This window comes from Hyperolius riggenbachi, chromosome 1, assembly GCF_040937935.1.
Source record: "Hyperolius riggenbachi isolate aHypRig1 chromosome 1, aHypRig1.pri, whole genome shotgun sequence".
NCBI classification, from domain to species: domain Eukaryota; kingdom Metazoa; phylum Chordata; class Amphibia; order Anura; family Hyperoliidae; genus Hyperolius; species Hyperolius riggenbachi.
In genome coordinates, this window is record NC_090646.1 from 646,127,791 (window position 1) to 646,145,095 (window position 17,305).

A 17,305-nucleotide genomic window follows, 5' to 3' on the forward strand; every position below is an offset into this window, starting at 1 on the left:
CCACGTAGGACCCAAAGTGCATAAGCTTGTCTCAGATCAGTACATAGTGATTTGTTACAGGGGAAAAAGATAACTGATCATAAATGCCAGTCTAAACAGGTGGCTTTTTAATTTTGATTTCAAAGCCGCCAGTGTTGGAGCTGTCTTGATTGGGTGGGGCAAGGTGTTCCAAAGGGTAGGGGCAGCATGACATAATGTTCTGGCTCCAAAGTTGTGGTCAAGTTATTAGAATTAGTTATAAATGAGATCCTTTTGATTTGAGGTTGTGAGAGGTGCAGATGCAGAGTGTCAGTGTGTCACTAGAGATGTGAAGTATGCCTCGGGTACACTTTAACTTCTTACACACGTTCGAGGACTGGCGCTTGGCAGGGATCAGGACTCAGTATGCGGACTGGTGCTTGGCAGGGATCAGGACTCAGTACGCGGACTGGTGCCTGGCAGGGATGTTTGAACCTGAGGCTGCTCTCTGAGGTCATTTGGACTTTGCTAAACATCCAACATGCCGCAATGTTCTCCCCAGAATTTTTTTCCAGCCCGGGTGGCATGAAATAGTAGCCGGGTGGCATGAAAAAGTATCCGGGTGGGGCAAGATGAGAGAATTCAGGGCCAGTGCTTCAGTGAGCAACTATACTTACAGCATAAGAGGAGGTGTGCTGATGACAGCCGGGTGCTCATCAAAACTAGCCGGGTGGAGCACCCGGCTAAGAGAGCCCAGGGAGAACACTGATGCCAGATCTATAAGCGACGCTTAATCTGATGCTTATACCTGATACCCTTGATCCTGTTCTGTTTTCCCCCTGAATGTGTGCAGGGATAAGGCGCGAGGGAAGAGTATTTCTCCACGCCGCAATGCTGGAATTCAGGATTGAAATGTCAGTGAGCAGTCACAGCAGGCAGCGGAATCACACAGCCTCGGGTCCTGCAATCTGTGTCTGAGGAATGAGATCTGATGTTCAGCTGCAATTACATCATTAACCCTGAATATCCTCACAGGTCGGGGGCGGCCGGTCTTGTCTTCAGAAATTGGATAGCTTGCTTCACCGCTGTATCAATTATGTCCCAGGCTGAAATATATATTTTGACATTTTTTATTGGGTACAAGAATGAAATATTACCTCATGACACAAATGCAGCAGGCGGAGCCTCAGGTAAAATGAAATATCTCATGACACAAATGCAGCAGGCGGAGCCTCAGGCAAAATTAATTATTACCTCATGACACAAATGCAGCAGGCGGAGCCTCAGGGAAAATGAAATATTATCTCATGACACAAATGCAGCAGGCGGAGCCTCAGGTAAAATGAAATATCTCATGACACAAATGCAGCAGGCGGAGCCTCAGGCAAAATTAATTATTACCTCATGACACAAATGCAGCAGGCGGAGCCTCAGGGAAAATGAAGTATTACCTCATGACGCAAATGCAGCAGGCGGAGCCTCAGGTAAAATGAAATATTATTTCATGACACAAATGCAGCAGGCGGAGCCTCAGGTAAAATGAAATATCTCATGACACAAATGCAGCAGGCGGAGCCTCAGGCAAAATTAATTATTACCTCATGACACAAATGCAGCAGGCGGAGCCTCAGGTAAAATGAAGTATTACCTCATGACACAAATGCAGCAGGTCGGAGCCTCAGGTAAAATGAAATATCTCATGACACAAATGCAGCAGGCGGAGCCTCAGGCAAAATTAAATATTACCTCATGACTCACACAAATGCAGCAGGTGGAGCCTCAGACAGTCTAGACTGGAAACAGGTTGATGATGTTAATGTTTTAAGGCCCTTTTCCACTGGGAAACCCGATTACATGCTTCTGTTTTTACTACCGTGGTTTCGCAAGGTGTACAGCGCGATTGTAGTTTGCGCTTGCGATTTCTTCTGGGAGAAAAAAACCTCTCTGGGAAAATAGTTTGAATTGCCGTATCATGGGGCAAATTGCATAGTGACACGATCGCTATATGATTTTCCTGCGCTCCTATACAAAGCACCAAAAATGCGACAGGCCAGTGACTGCAATTCGTAAAGAATCCACAGGGCAGTTTCTAGGCTAAATTGCACACAGGGCGAGGGTGCCTCCGGTATAGGTAACCAGTACAGTTGTCCCCAGCATAGGTTAGATAGGTAGGTGCCTCTAGTATAGGTAGCCAAACATCGGTGCAGCGGTGGGGGAGAGAGCAGGCACAACAGAGTTACATCAAAATTAAGTAGTTTAGGGCTAGGAGTGGAGAGCACAACAATACCCTTCAGATATTTTGTATATTAGCGGAGTTCCAACTCACCTTTTGCGATCCCCGCTCTCAGCCTCTATCTTCTTCCTGTCCCAGGCATCCATCGCGTTGGTAAGCGCCCCCTGCTGTGATGACATGCGGTTACGTCATCACAGGGGCTGCTGTTATTAACACGACGGACACCTGGTACAGGAAGAAAGAGGCTGTGTGCGGGGATCGTAGAAGGTGAGTTGTTAAGCTTTGTCCGCTCTCCCCGTCGCTGCGCTTCCCTCCCTCCTTCTGCTGCTCCGGACGATCACACGTTTCGCACGCCCATAGACAATCGAATCGCACTAGTGAAAGAACAGCACCGCAAATTTACATGTTAATTGCATGGCTGTAGCGATCAGCCAAACAGGCGCAATACAAATATCAGATCAAACTGCGCCTAGTGGAAAGTATCCCTTTCCTGAAATTCTGGTAGTTTTGCTGTTCTTCCTATGTATTTGATGCAGTGGTGCCATAGTGGTTGCTTTGTTATGCTGTCATGCCTCTTTAACCTGCTAGCTGGCAAAGGGGGGTGTCCTGGACCTAACATCTTCTGGGTTATAAAGAAATCCAAGAACCTGTGCACCATAGCCCCCTCCCCTCCACAGTGCAACATTCCCCCCCCCCTCTCTTCCAATAACAAGTGTAGCTCCTCCTACCACCATAATAAAAGGGGGCTATATGCCCTCCCCCCCCCCCCCCCCCCCCCTTAACAAGAGTTGCTCGGTTGAACCAAACGGGTTGCTTCTTTCTGCACAACAGCAAAGTTTACGTTTTCCGCTAATTTTTTTGCTATGCAGTGCAATGCTTCTGCTGCATCGTAGTGCAAAAACTGTCACTCATATGACCCTGCGTCAAAAAGGGTCATATGAATAGGCACGCCCCCCCGATCAGCGATGTACTTCCTGCTGAACAGGAAGTTTGTCACTTGGATTCCCATCAAGCCGCGCATGCTTCGTCATTTACACTACCTGCGTCGCCCATAGACTTGCATTACAGCATGCTCTGTGCGTCAAGCGCCCTGTATGCAGTAACTCGCTGCAGCCCTTGCGTCGCATCGGCAGCTTAAGGGTAGGCTCCATCGACTTGCATTGCTTTTGCGGCCCCTTGCGGTAAAAATGGGCAACGCAACGCAGGTTTCCAGTGCAAGTAAAAGGGGCCTGCAAGATAAAACCATATAGATGATGCCATTCCTCGCAGATAAACCTGTTTATTGGCGCAGCCGGATTCCAGGCTGAACCCTTGATGTCTGGCGATACCGTGTATATAAAACACATATATATTATTGATCAATGTGAGTTAGATGAAAGCGCTCTGTCGCTGCTGTGCGTATCGGACCGCAGGCCGCAGCTCTATCTGCTGAAACATCAAAGTTCAGTGCGAGGAAATCAGATAGAGAAGGAAATAAACATTTTACAAGGGTGATCAGTAGTTTGGGTTCTGACTTTGAAATTTTGGTTTTATAAGGTAACGCTGAGAGAGGAACAGTGTGTTCTAATCTAACGCAGAGGATGCAGTGTACCCCCCCCATGTCCTGATGTACTGACTGACTGCAAAATATACCCTGGCCCTTATCTCTGGCTGCTTGCTGTATTTTTTTTCCCTGGCTGCAATTTTGTAGTACTGAAAGCAATGCAATTTCAATTAAATAATTTCTGTTAAAGAGAAACCGTAACCAAGAACTGAACTTCATCCCAATCAGTAGCTGATACCCCCTTTCCCAAGAGAAATCTATTTCTTGTCACAAACGGATCATCAGGGGGCTCTGTATGGCTGATATTGTGGTGAAACCATGGTTCTGACATCACTCTGTGGGAGCCTTGTTGCATTGTGGGAAATAACAGCTGTTTCCAACTGCCAAAAAAGCAAGCAGCATCTCCTTCCACTGACATCACCTGCCAGCAGTAAAAATGTCACCATGTGATAAATGTGAGGAGAGAGAGGAAAGATTTTACAATGGGCAAACACTGACTAAATCATTTATACATAATTATTGTAAAAATTAAGCACTTTTTTATTACATTATTTTCACTGGAGATCCCCTTTTAAAGAAAATGAAAATCGATACTTACCTAAGGAAAGGGAAGGCTCTGGGTCCTATAGAGCCTTTCTGCTCCTCTCACGGTCCTCTCGTTCCAGCGCCGTCACCTCCTTTCCAATCTTTCGCCGCGGGAGGCTTCAGGAGCCCAAGTGCCCCTGAAGATGGGCGGCTCTGTACTGCGCATGTGTGAGCACGTGAGAGAGTGCGATAGTTCTGAGCTGCCTGTCTTCCTAAGGGCTGAGGTACATTTGGGCTGAATTACCCTGTCCAAATTTGCATGTGGGGATACGCTGTGAATTCAAGTGGAAATGGAATTGCGACCCTATTCCTAGGGCAACAGTTCTGGACGCACCCTTTTGACTATAGCTGAGGAACATGTACTGTTGCTATGGTGATAGAAGAAATGGCAAATTGAATCAAATCGAATCCCAATCGGACATGTCTGATTAAATCGAATTGAATCAAATCGGACAAAAAATTGTATGGCGTAGATGGGGCTTAAAGGGCAACTGAAGAGAGAGGTATATGGAGGCTGTCATGTTTATTTTCTTTTAACCAATACCAGTTGCCTGGTAGCCCTGCTGATCCTCTGCCTCTAATACTATTAGCCATAGCCCCTGAACAAGCATGCAGCAGATCAGGTGTTTCAGTGGTTCAGACTTTAAAGTCAGATCTGACAAGACTAACTGCATGCTTGTTTCTGGTTTTATTCAGATACTACTGCAGAGAAATAGACCAGCAGGGCTGCCAGGCAACTAGTATTGCTTAACCTCCTTGCTGGTTATCCCGAACTCAGTTCGGGGTAACCTGCGCAGGAGGATTTCTCAGGCCCCGCTGGGCCGATTTGCATAAATTTTTTTTTCCTACACGCAGCTAGCACTTTGCTAGCTGCGTGTAGTATGCGATCGCTGCCGCTCGCCGCCGATTCGCCGCTACCCGCCGCGCCGAGCCCCCCGCCCCAGACCCCTGCGCAGCCTGGCCAATCAGTGCCAGGCAGCGCTAAGGGGCGGATCGGGATTCCCTCTGACGTCACAACGTCCATGACGTCGGTGACGTCATCCCGCCCGGTCGCTATGGCGACCGGGGAAGCCCTGCAGGAAATCCCGTTCTCAACGGAATTTCCTGCATACTCTGATCGCCGAAGGCGATCGGAGTGGGTGGGGGGATGCCGCCGCTCAGCGGCTATCATGTAGTGAGCCCTGGGCTCGCTACATGATTTAAAAAAAAAAAAAAATTTAAAAAAAGTGCGGCGCTGCCTCCTTGCCGGATTTTTTAGAACGGCAAGGAGGTTAAAAGGAAATAAACATGACAGCCTTCATATACCTCTCTCTTCAGTTCCCCTTTAAAGGGAACCTGAAGTGAGTAACATTTTTTAAAATAAACACGTGAGGTAACTTCAAATGAACATTACATAGTTACCTTGCCATCAGTTCCTCTCAGAAGCTGACTATTTTCTTCTGACAATGATCCCTTCCAGTTCTGACAACATTTTGTCAGAACTGAAATACAGTGGTTTGCAAAAGTATTCGGCCCCCTTGAAGTTTTCCACATTTTGTCATATTACTGCCACAAACATGAATCAATTTTATTGGAATTCCATGTGAAAGACCAATACAAAGTGGTGTACACGTGAGAAGTGGAATGAAAATCATACATGATTCCAAACATTTATTACAAATAAATAACTGCAAAGTGGGGTGTGCGTAATTATTCAGCCCCCTGAGACAATACTTTGTAGAACCACCTTTTGCTGCAATTACAGCGGCCAGTCTTTTAGGGCTCGTTTCCACTATCGCGAATCTGCATGCGTCCAACGCATGCAGATCCGCACATGTAATACAAGTGGATGGGCCTGTTTCCACTGTAGCGTTGTTGAGGTGCGTTTTTTTCAGCGTGAAAAAAACGCACAAAAGAGCCAACGATTTCGCCTGCGTCGGGAATCCGTGCGAATCGCCGCTAATGTATTTAATAGTAAAAACGCATGCGTTTGTTACATGCGTTTTTACCCGCGATTTCGCGTGCGATTTCGCACCTTTTTCAATTTTATTTAGCCCTGGCAGTGTCATGGTTAATTTCGCATGGCACCCTGCCATGCGAAATCGCAGGCGAAATCGCGGGTAAAAACGCATGTGGAAACGCATCCGCATGCGTTTTTACAAGCGTCGGAATGCGGCCGAAATCGCGTCGCAACAGTGGAAACAAGCCCTAAGGGTATGTCTCTACCAGCTTTGCACATCTAGAGACTGAAAACCTTGCCCATTCTTCTTTGCAAAACCGCTCCAGCCCAGTCAGATTAGATGGACAGCGTTTGTGAACAGCAGTTTTCAGATCTTGCCACAGATTCTCGATTGGATTTAGATCTGGACTTGACTGGGCCATTCTAACACATGGAAATGTTTTGTTTTAAACCATTCCATTGTTGCCCTGGCTTTGTTTAGGGTCGTTGTCCTGCAGGAAGGTGAACCTCCGCCCCAGTCTCAAGTCTTTTGCAGACTCCAAGAGGATTTCTTCCAAGATTGCCCTGTATTTGGCTCCATCCATCCATCTTCCCATCAACTCTGACCAGCTTCCCTTTCCCTGCTGAAGAGAAGCACCCCCAGAGCATGATGCTGCCACCACCATATTTGACAGTGGGGATGGTGTGTTCTGAGTGATGTGCAGTGTTAGTTTTCCACCACACATAGCGTTTTGCATTTTGGCCAAAAAGTTTCATTTTGATCTCATCTATCCAGAGCACCTTCTTCCACATGTTTGCTGTGTCCCCCACATGGCATGTGGCAAACTGCAAACAGGACTTCTTATGCTTTTCTGTTAACAATGGCTTTCTTCTTGCCACTCTTCCATAAAGGCCAACTTTGTGCAGTGCACAGCTAATAGTAGTCCTATGGACAGAGTCTCCCACCTGAGCTGTAGATCTCTGCAGCTCGTCCAGAGTCACCATGGGCCTCTTGACTGCATTTCTGATCAGCGCTCTCCTTGTTCGGCCTGTGAGTTTAGGTGGTGGACGGCCTTGTCTTGATAGGTTTACAGTTGTGCCATACTCCTTCCATTTCTGAATGATCACTTGAACAGTGCTCCGTGGGATGTTCAAGGCTTTGGAAATCTTTTTGTAGCCTAAGCCTGCTTTAAATTTCTCAATAACTTTTTCCCTGACCTGTCTGGTGTGTTCTTTGGACTTCATGGTGTTGTTGCTCCCAATATTCTCTTAGAAAACATCTGAGGCTGTTACAGAGCAGCTGTATTTGTACTGACATTAGATTACAGATTACACACAAGTGCACTCTATTTAGTCATTAGCACCCATCAGGCAATATCTATGGGCAACTGACTGTACTCAGACCAAAGGGGGCTGAATAATTACGCACACCCCACTTTGCAGTTATTGATTTCTAAAAAATGTTTGGAATGATGTATGATTTTCGTTCCATTTCTCACGTGTACACCACTTTGTATTCACACCACAGTCTATCATGTGGAATTCCAATAAAATTGATACATGTTTGTGGCAGTAATGTGACAAAATGTGGAAAACTTTAAGGGGGCCTAATACTTTTGTAAACCACTGTATATCAGTTATATATCAGTTTATGTCAGTTATAGCTGAGAGGACAACTGATGTGCCAGGTAATGTCTATGTTTCCCTATGGCTCAAGTGGGCAATGTTACAGTTTAAAAGTGTGCTGACCAGAAAGCTGTTATGGGGTAATGTCCATTTTCAAAATGGAGGATGGAAAATTCCATCGATCACAGTGGACAAACAGGATGCAGGAGAGGAGATAGATTGAGGAGTAGACTACACAGAAGGTAAGTATGGCTTTTGTATGTTTATTTTGACTTTTAATTTTCAGTTTTCTTTAAGAGAAAGCTCTGCCTGTCTCTGACTGAGCTCTCTGCACACACGGGGTTAACAGATACACTGTGAGGGTTTTCCCCTCTCCCCTCATGGCTCATTCTGCCCTCCGAATTACAGCAGACTTCCTTCAGAAAAGTGTTAAAGGAATTAGATAACAGTAGATAACAGAGAGATAAGGATTCAAATGTATGCACCAGTGCTTAGCAGCACTTCCCAAACATTTCCTATCTCAATTGAAAAAAAACATGGTAATTGATAGTGTCCATTTAAGTGTTTGCAATCCTGTAGTGAGTAAATAAATGGAGAAAAATCACACAACAAATTGCTCCTCGCAGCGTCTTTTGGGCACGTCACAGGTGGCCCAAGGTGATTTCTCTGTGAAGGATTGCCACACACAACGGCCATCACTCTGTCGCTGCGCCGACACCGAGAGCCAGTGTACGGCTGCAGCGATATGGCGCCAGCTCCTGATGTTTAACTCCAGTGTAAATCTCACCTAAAACCCTAAACGAGACACTCCCAAGAGACACTAAAACTTTTGCCACTTGTACAACCGGCTACTTCCTTCCTGTCATTATGTTTATTACTATAATACAAGTGCTTTTTAAAATCCTGTAGGTAGTAAAATCCCAGTGGTGTTTCTCCTCACAACCCTCATTAGCAGCCCAGAGAAAGTTGGCTGCTAATTGCTATTTTGGTACTCGATAAACGGCACACTAATTATCACGGCCGGGCGGTCTGATCGGGTTCCCAGGCATGTGTGGGCATGATGGTTCTTTTTTCGCCTTACTGCATCTATCTATTACCTCGACATCTGTGAAGAGGAACTACAGTGAAAATAATGTCATGACGAAAACTGCTTATATTTTACAACATTTACTTCTGTTTGCCCATTGTAGAATCTTTCCTCACCTTGGTTTGCTTTCTGGTGGTGACATCTTTAGAAAGCCAGGTGATCTGTGCGGAATGTTTGTTTAGGCCCGGTGCACACCAAAACCCGCTAGCAGATCCGCAAAATGCTAGCAGATTTTGAAACGCTTTCTCTTCTTTTTCTGCAGCGTTTCAGCTAGCATTTTGCGGTTTTGTGAAGCGTTTTTGGTGTAGTAGATTTCATGTATTGTTACAGTAAAGCTGTTACTGAACAGCTACTGTAACAAAAAGGCCGGCAAAACCGCTCTGAACTGCCGTTTTTCAGAGCGGTTTGCGTTTTTCTTATACTTAACATTGAGGCAGAAACGCATCCGCAATCCAAAAAATGCCTCACCCCGGGAGTATGCGTTTCTGCAAAACGCCTCCCGCTCTGATGTGAACCACCCCATTGAGATACATTGACCAAGCGTATCCGCAGCCGCAAGCAGCTGCAAAAACGCTGAAAAAGCCACTCGGTGTGCCCCAGCCTTTACTGAGAGTTTTATGCACAGAGGGAGAAGCTGCTACTTCCCGGGTAGCGGCGAATCGCAGAGAGGAAGCTGCCATGGCCCCGATATCACACTTTGGGAGGGGTTTCACCACACTATCAGCCATACACACCCCCCTGATGATCTATTCGAAAAAAAAGTAAAGATTCCTCTTTAGGCTAGGTTCACACTGGATAGTTGTAGTACATTGCGTCAGACAATAAAATCACAATGCTGGAATTGGAATTATATTGTAATAGCTGTTCACTCCATGTCCATTGGCATAGCAGGAGGCATGCCGAGTAGTACAGGACAATGTGTGCGTTTACGGCTGCAGTGAAACGTTTACAGTTGCGTTGCAATTTGTTTTTACAATGTATGCAGCGCAGTGCCCCTGTGTGAACCTAGCCATCAAGCCCCGTTTTAGGTAGAAGTGAGGTGCACAGACAAGGACAGTTCCTGTCACCCATCACAATTACTGCTGCAGTAATAGACACTCCATCCCTCAGCTCAGGGCCAAGTGCTGTGCAGATGTGTTGCTAGTCTACAGCTCTGACTTGAGCTGTTTTGCTGGCAGTATGGCAGTACATTTTTTTTAGGCCCCGTTCACACTGCACGCGTTCCTATCCCCGTTTCGGGAACGCGTGTGGGAGGCCGACACGCACGGCATCAGACAGTGCATAGACTGCACTGTCTGATGTTCACACTGCATGCGTTCCGGACCTGTGCAGTCCGGGAACGCATGCTGCACGCATTTTTTCCCAAAACGCGCAGCTGTCCCATTCACTTTCAGTTGAATGGGATCAGCCACGCAATGCATACAAACGCGAATGGCGTGCGTTTGTACGCGTTGCGTTTCGAACGCACGTCCGTCCGCTTTTGCCGATGTGAACAAAGCCTTAATCTTTTATGGTGGAGGGCTTTTTGTATATATGATTTAACACACTGTTGCACTGTATATATTATGTACCCCTGACAAATACCTATTGGGCAAAACATGTTGTGTGGTGTGTGTGTGTGTGTGTGTGTGTGGGGGGGGGGGGGGGCAGGGCGGGGGAGGTATACCATTCCTAGCACCTGGTACTGTCCATTTGTGAGACCATGATATACAATATCTTCTGTATGTGAGTGTATTTATGTACGGTATGTGTTTGTGTGTACACAGCATGTGTGTGTGTATAGTGTGTGTGTGTGTGTATACAGTGTGTGTATGTGTTAGGCCTGAACGATAAATCGAATTTAAACTGAAATTGCATTCACCAAGATCACAATTTCGGAATCGTTAAAGCAGCGATTTTCTCGATTAAGTTATTTTTGTATGGGCAAGTTTGAAAAAGCGGCTTCAAATTTCCCCCAAGTCCCAGCGTGTGCGGCCCGGAGCATCGGCAGTGTTGGACATACTTTCCACAGGAGTCCAATGCTGTCCGTCCTCTATCGCTGTGTGCCGGCTCTTGTGCACGGCATACTTCCTGGTTCCTGCACTGAGGCCCCTTAAAAATCAAAGGAGGTCTCACATGGGACCATTAAGGGCCTTTCTCTATTTTAAATTTTGGAGGGAAGTTTTCCCTCCATAAAAAAGGGCGCATTTTTCATAATTTAAACATTTTGTTTGGAACAGGATGCTGCTGCTGTGTGTTTTGTTTGCAGGTCAGCCAAAGTTCGGAGGCCTGGATTGGATGACAGAATTGTTTGTTTGGAAATAAACAACCTATTAGGGGACGGCCTATATGTATATAAGTTGGCCTGGTCCATGGTGAAAATTCGCCTTCTTCTGCAAGAGTTCGAAGCTTCCCCCCCCCCCTCCCCCACAAGTCGCTGGCAATTTTATAGGGGGGTATTACCTCTCCTATGTGGAGGTGGTAGTTACCCTGTGGGGGGTTTCCCAAAGGGATTCATTGGGTTTTGTTAATAGCTGATACTGTTTGCCACTCTTGGGCCTTACCGCCGAGATGGCTGTGTTACATAGCTCCCAACTGTCCCTCTTTCGGAGGGACAGTCCCTCTTTGGGAGCCCTCTCCCTCTGTCCCTCTTTCCTACTCATTTGTCCCTCTTTCAGGACTTTGTCCCTCTTTCTATGCAAATATATGTATTTCTCTACAAAAAAATGAGTTTTATTGACTTTAAACTTTATTCCCATTCTTTAAATTGATATATTACTAACTTTAAAACGGTAATATAAGGGAAAATGGACCAGGATAGAGAGGACCAGTGTGGTTTGAATTATAAAACAACATATTTTTCTTATGAAATCTTTATGACGTATGTGACTAGGGGTGTGATGGCGGCGTGATCAGGGGTGTGGCAGGGGCGTGGCTTAAGTGTCCCACTTTCTCATCTCAAAAAGTTGGGAGGTATGGTGTTAATAAATTGTGTTTCTCAGCTGATTGTTTTCTTACTTGAATAAAGGAACAGAACCCAATACTGTAAACCCCAATAAAAGGCAGCGGCCCATTTTACGCACTTTATTCATGAGTCTGTCATGTGTATTTAGTTGTTAAGATAAGAGTGCCCTAATACGGCTCCCATGCATGTCACATGACATACAGGAAGTATTCCGTGCATTAGAGCCTGCAGGAGGCAAAGTGGATAGATGGGCATCACTGGACTTGTGCTGGTAGCGATGTCCAGCACTGCCGCAGCTTGGAGGACAGAGGGGGCACAGAGAGAGACCCAGAGGGGGCTCAGAGAGACACAAAGGGGACACAGACAAGGGGGGACAGAGAGAGACACAGAGGGTGCGCAAAGGGACAGAGAGGCACAGAGGGGGAACAAAGCTTGATTTGAAGGAAATTGTGAATCAAACTGAAATCGCGATTTTGGACAGAAATCGCTCAATTCAATCTCTTCCTAAAATCAGTCAGGCCTAGAGAGTGTGTGTATATAGTGTGGGTATGTGACACAGCTTTCCTCGCATGGAGAATGGATGACATTGGTTAGAGACGGATGCTGTAATAGCTGCAGGTGAGGACACAATCTCATAGCAGTTACATTCTTTCCTCAGTACTTTTTGCTGGCATTGTTTTTAATTCCTGTTTGGTAGGGGCTTTGTGTATATATGATTTAATACTCTGTTGCACTGTATATAGTGTGTACCCCTGACGAATACCTAGTTGGGCGTAAAATGTTGGAATGCGGTGTGTATGGTATGTTGATGAAAAGATAAAAGAGGAGCGCTCTGTGGTGCATTAACATTTTAGTTTTCATTAAAAAAGGATAAAAGTTGCACTTACAAGATGCAAATGCTTTTCAAGCATATCTCCCATACAGGGTAATTGGAAGTCCCTTCTCCTCTCTCCAATTCCCATTGCTGTGGCCAATAGCAGGGGTGTCCTGGTGTAACTCAGACTGTCGGGGCAGGGTGGAGTGGAAAGGGCCTCTTTCACAGTGCCTGCAGCATCATGACGCGTTTCGGCGTGCTTACGTCTTCATCAGATCTTCCAATTACCCTGTATGGGAGATACGCTTGAAGAACATTTGCATCTTGTAAGTGCAACTTTTATCATTTTTTAATGAAAATTAAATGTTAATGCACCATAGAGCGCTCCTCTTTTATCTTGTTTTTCAGCAAACTTGTCCCACGAGTTGTGGAGCTTGCTAATTGGTGCCATTTATTGGAGTATTGTCTCCTGGATCCTTCACTGTGTTGGAGCGCTGTTATATAGTTTTTTGGATATTGTGTGTGTGTGTGTGTGCATGGGTGTGTGTGTGTGTGTAGTGTGTGTGTGTGTAGTGTGTGTGTGTGTGTGTGTGTGTGTGTGTGTGTGTGTGTGTGTGTGTGTGTGTGTGTGTGGGGGTGTGTGTGTGTGCATGGGTGTGTGTGTGTGTGTGTGGGGGTGTGTGTGGGGGTGTGTGTGTGCATGGGTGTGTGTGTGTGTGTGTGTGTGTGTGTGTGTGTGTGTATGTGTGTGTGTGTGTGTATGTGTGTGTGTGTGTGTGTGTGTGTGTGTGTGTGTGCATGTGTGTGTGTGGGTGTGGGGGTGTGTGTGTGCATGGGTGTGTGTGTGTGTAGTGTGTGTGTGTGTGTGTGTGTGTGTGTGTGTGTGTGTGGGTGTGTGTGTGGGTGTGTGTGTGCATGGGTGTGTGTGTGTGTGCATGGGTGTGTGCATGGGTGTCTGTGTGTGTGTATGGGTGTGTGTGTGTGTGTGTATGGGTGCATGTGTGTGTATGGGTGTGTGTGTGTATGGGTGTGTGTGTGTATGGGTGCATGTGTGTGTATGTGTGTGTGTGTGTGTGTGTGTATGGGTGTGTGTGTGTGTATGGGTGTGTGTGTGTGTGTGTATATGGGTGTACGTGTGTGTGTGTGTGTATGGGTGTGTGTGTGTGTATGGGTGTATGTGTGTGTGTGTGTGTGTGTGTGTGTATATGGATGTGTATGGGTGTGTGTGTGTATGGGTGTGTGTGTGTGTGTGTGTGTGTGTGGGTGTACGTGTGTGTGTGTGTATATGGATGTGTGTGTGTGTGTGTGTGTGTATGTGTGTATGGATGTGAGTGTGTGTGTGTGTGGGGGTGGGGGTGGGTGGGTTATGGTGGGTGGGTGGTGGGAAGTATACCATTTCTAGCACCTGGTACTGTCCATTTCTGATACCATTATAGGGGTATATATTTATTTGTGTGTATTTGTGTACCATGTGTGTGCATGGGTGTACGTGTGTGTGTGTGTGTATATGGATGTGTGTGTGTGTGTATATGTGTGTACGTGTAAGCTTTCCTTGCGGGAAGAATCAATGAGATTGATGAGAGACGGATACTGTAATAGCTGCAGGTGAGGACACAATCTCATAGCGGTTACATTCTTTCCTCAGTCGATGGCAGCTATTATCTCTCGCCCCAGCCGCCATTCAGGGCTTTACGGTTTGAGGTTTGGCGCTGTGGGAGACGGCTGCGGCCTCTTTGTAATTAAGCAGCATGAACATTCCACACTCGGCCTGGTAGATGTTATTAGAGTCTGGGAGCCGGGCAGCGGAAAGGCTCGGGCTATTATTTAAGCAACACTTCCCGTGGCTTGGGAATAATGACGCTGGCGTTCCAAGAAATTGTTTCTGATATTGATAAAGGCCTCCTGGGGCTCAGATGGACGCTCAGTAATTGTCACCGGAAACGATTGGGTGACGGCGTTGGGCGCAATCATAGAGCTGCTGCTGTTGTCTCGTGTGAGCTGCTCTGTTCTGTTGTATGGAGGGGGGAATGCCCAGGGGCACCCAGCCAGCAGGGCAACTATAGCAGAACTATAACAGAACAATAGATGGCGTCCGTGTTACATTAGCAAGTGCTTTTCAAATCATTGCCGCTTAGAAAAGTAGTGTGAACCAGCGCTTAAAGGGTATCTAAAGTGAGATTCATCTGGCTAGTTTTACTTACCAGATGCCTGTCGTGCCAGAGGCAGAGCCCTTAAAGCAGGGGTCTCAAACTCAATTTACCTGGGGGCCGCAGTAGGCAAAGTCAGGATGAGGCTGGGCCGCATAAGGAATTTCACAATCGCGGCGCATCGCTGCCTCTGCCCGCCCTTCTCACTCTTCCTTCACAGAGAGGGGCAGGGAGAGGCGGCGATCCGTGAGGCATTTGACGTCAGGAGGGGCAGAGCTGAAAGCTCTGCCCCTTCCAGGAAATGCCGGCGGATTGCCCCCCGGGCGATTTGGGGACTCTGCAGCCCTCGTTTAGCGGCGGGGATGCAGCGGATTACTTGGGAACACTGAAGCGAACTATAAGGAAGCTTTTGCCAGCGTGGGCCACAAAATATTGTATCGAGGGCCGCAAATGGCCCGCGGGCCGCGAGTTTGAGTCCCCTGCCTTAAAGGATACCTTAGCCCAAATGAAAATTAAAAAACGGGGGGAGCAGGCATGTGTAGTAGGCTTTCCTCAGGCCCACCGCTCCTCCGGCGCCCTTCGTTAGTGTGCACCGACCCTCCTAAGCTACTTCTTGGTCGGGAAAGACTGCGAAGGCGCTGTCCAGTGACTTGCGTCCTTTCATTGTACGTCCATGGCCGGGAACTCTCTGCGCATTCGCACTACGTAGTTGTGACCATCCCGACCAGGAAGTAGCTTCAGAGGGTCGGTACACAATAACGGAGGGTGCCGGAGGAAAATGGGGGGAGCGGTGGGCATGAGAAGAGCCCACTACACTTGCTCCCCTCGTTTTTAAATTTTCGTTTTGGCTAAGGTATCCTTTAACCATTATGCTTTGTACACATGATGAGATTTTCAGGCAAATTTCCTGCCAGATCGATTATTTTCAACATGTCCGATCTAATTTTAGATCGATTTTCCAATCGATTTTCTATAGAAGTGAACAGAAATCAGATCGGTCATGTGTATACTAGGCATAACATCAGTGTTCTCCCCCCAAAAAAATTCCAGCCGGGTGGCATGAAATAGTAGCCGGATGGCATGTAAAAGCAGCCGGGTGGGGCGTGATGAGAGAATGGAGGGCCAGTGCTTCTGTGCACAACTCTGCTTACAGCATAGGAAGTGGTGACCCGATGACAGCCGGGTGCTCACCAAAACTAACCGGGTGGAGCACCCGGCTAAAAGAACCTGGGGAGAACACTGAACACTGTCCAGCCACTGACACAAAATATACACATATACAGGTAAGGGAGACAAGAGGATTTGATGGGAGGTAGTCTTGAGTTCAGGAGGACAGCTTGGGGAAAGAAGGTTTCAGTAAGGATGGATCTGTGTTGGCGGCCTAATGAAAGAAGGTTGAGGTAGCAATTGCTGAGGTGGGAGGGGTCATTTGTTAGCCCTGTTTCCAGGTGTGAGTGAGGTCCAGTGATGGCAGTGGTGTTCCGATGAGCCTCTCCGCTGCTCTGATGACCCTTTGTACTTCAGTGGTGGCGGAATAGAAGCGGGTCAGCAGATCCTACGGGATTCCACATTTTTTTAGTTGTCGCAGAAAAAACAGCCTTTGCTGAGCTTTTTTTCTGAGTTTTGATGGTGCTCTCACCCCATCTCAAATCGATGGTAATGGTAGTGCCTAGGAAATCATTATTTTGTACCCTAGTGAGTTCAGTACCTCCTATGGAGACTGGTTTGAGTGTGTGTGTGTACTGGTGGTGGTGGTGGTGGGGAAGGGTGTCCTCTTCTGAAGTCCACAGTTAATTCTACTGTTGCTACTACGTTGAGAATGAGCTTGTTGGCCTTCGACCAATTTCAGATTCTCTCGATCTCCTGGCAGTACGCTTGTTTTGTCCACAAGGCCAAGAATGGTGGTACTAATCTACTAATTCCTGTATGTAATTCCTTATCTCTTTCCCCTCGCCTTGCTTGTAGAGTCATCAGACACAGGCTAGGGGCCGGAATGATTTGTCTGTGATCTGTCCACACAGGAGCAGCTTGCTAGCAAGTAAGGATTAAAGCATGCCAGCAAACTAGCCAATTACATCTGTAGGTAACTTTTCTTCAATAATTCCACCATCATTTGGACAATCTGCTTTGCTAAAAATGTTATCACCTGAGTTAAAAAATATCTGAAGCTCGCCATACAAACATTGATTTTGATCACCCAAATGGGCCCCACCAGCCATCCATCATGCCCCCTTTGTGCCCCCCTAAAATGTGAAGCTGGTGCTGCTACTGTTTGGTGGAAGAATACACTCCCTTGGGGAGCACCTGTATTGGTGGTTGTTACTTGAGAAGAGAATCTGCCAAGCTTGACAAGTTTTGTCCTGTTGGTGTGGAAGTCATTGTTCTATGCTCATAGGTTAGGGTGGACTCCAAGTTGAGTTAGGTTGTCATGCAGGACGCCTCTATAGTAT

General features: G+C 46.8%; 1 protein-coding gene across 2 annotated transcripts in view; it reads left to right on the plus strand.

Moving 5' to 3' along the window:
• The window catches only part of MYO5B (myosin VB), a 337,992-nt gene that overhangs the window by 28,479 nt on the left and 292,208 nt on the right, over window positions 1-17,305 (plus strand). The gene's annotated exons all lie outside the window — the stretch shown is intronic.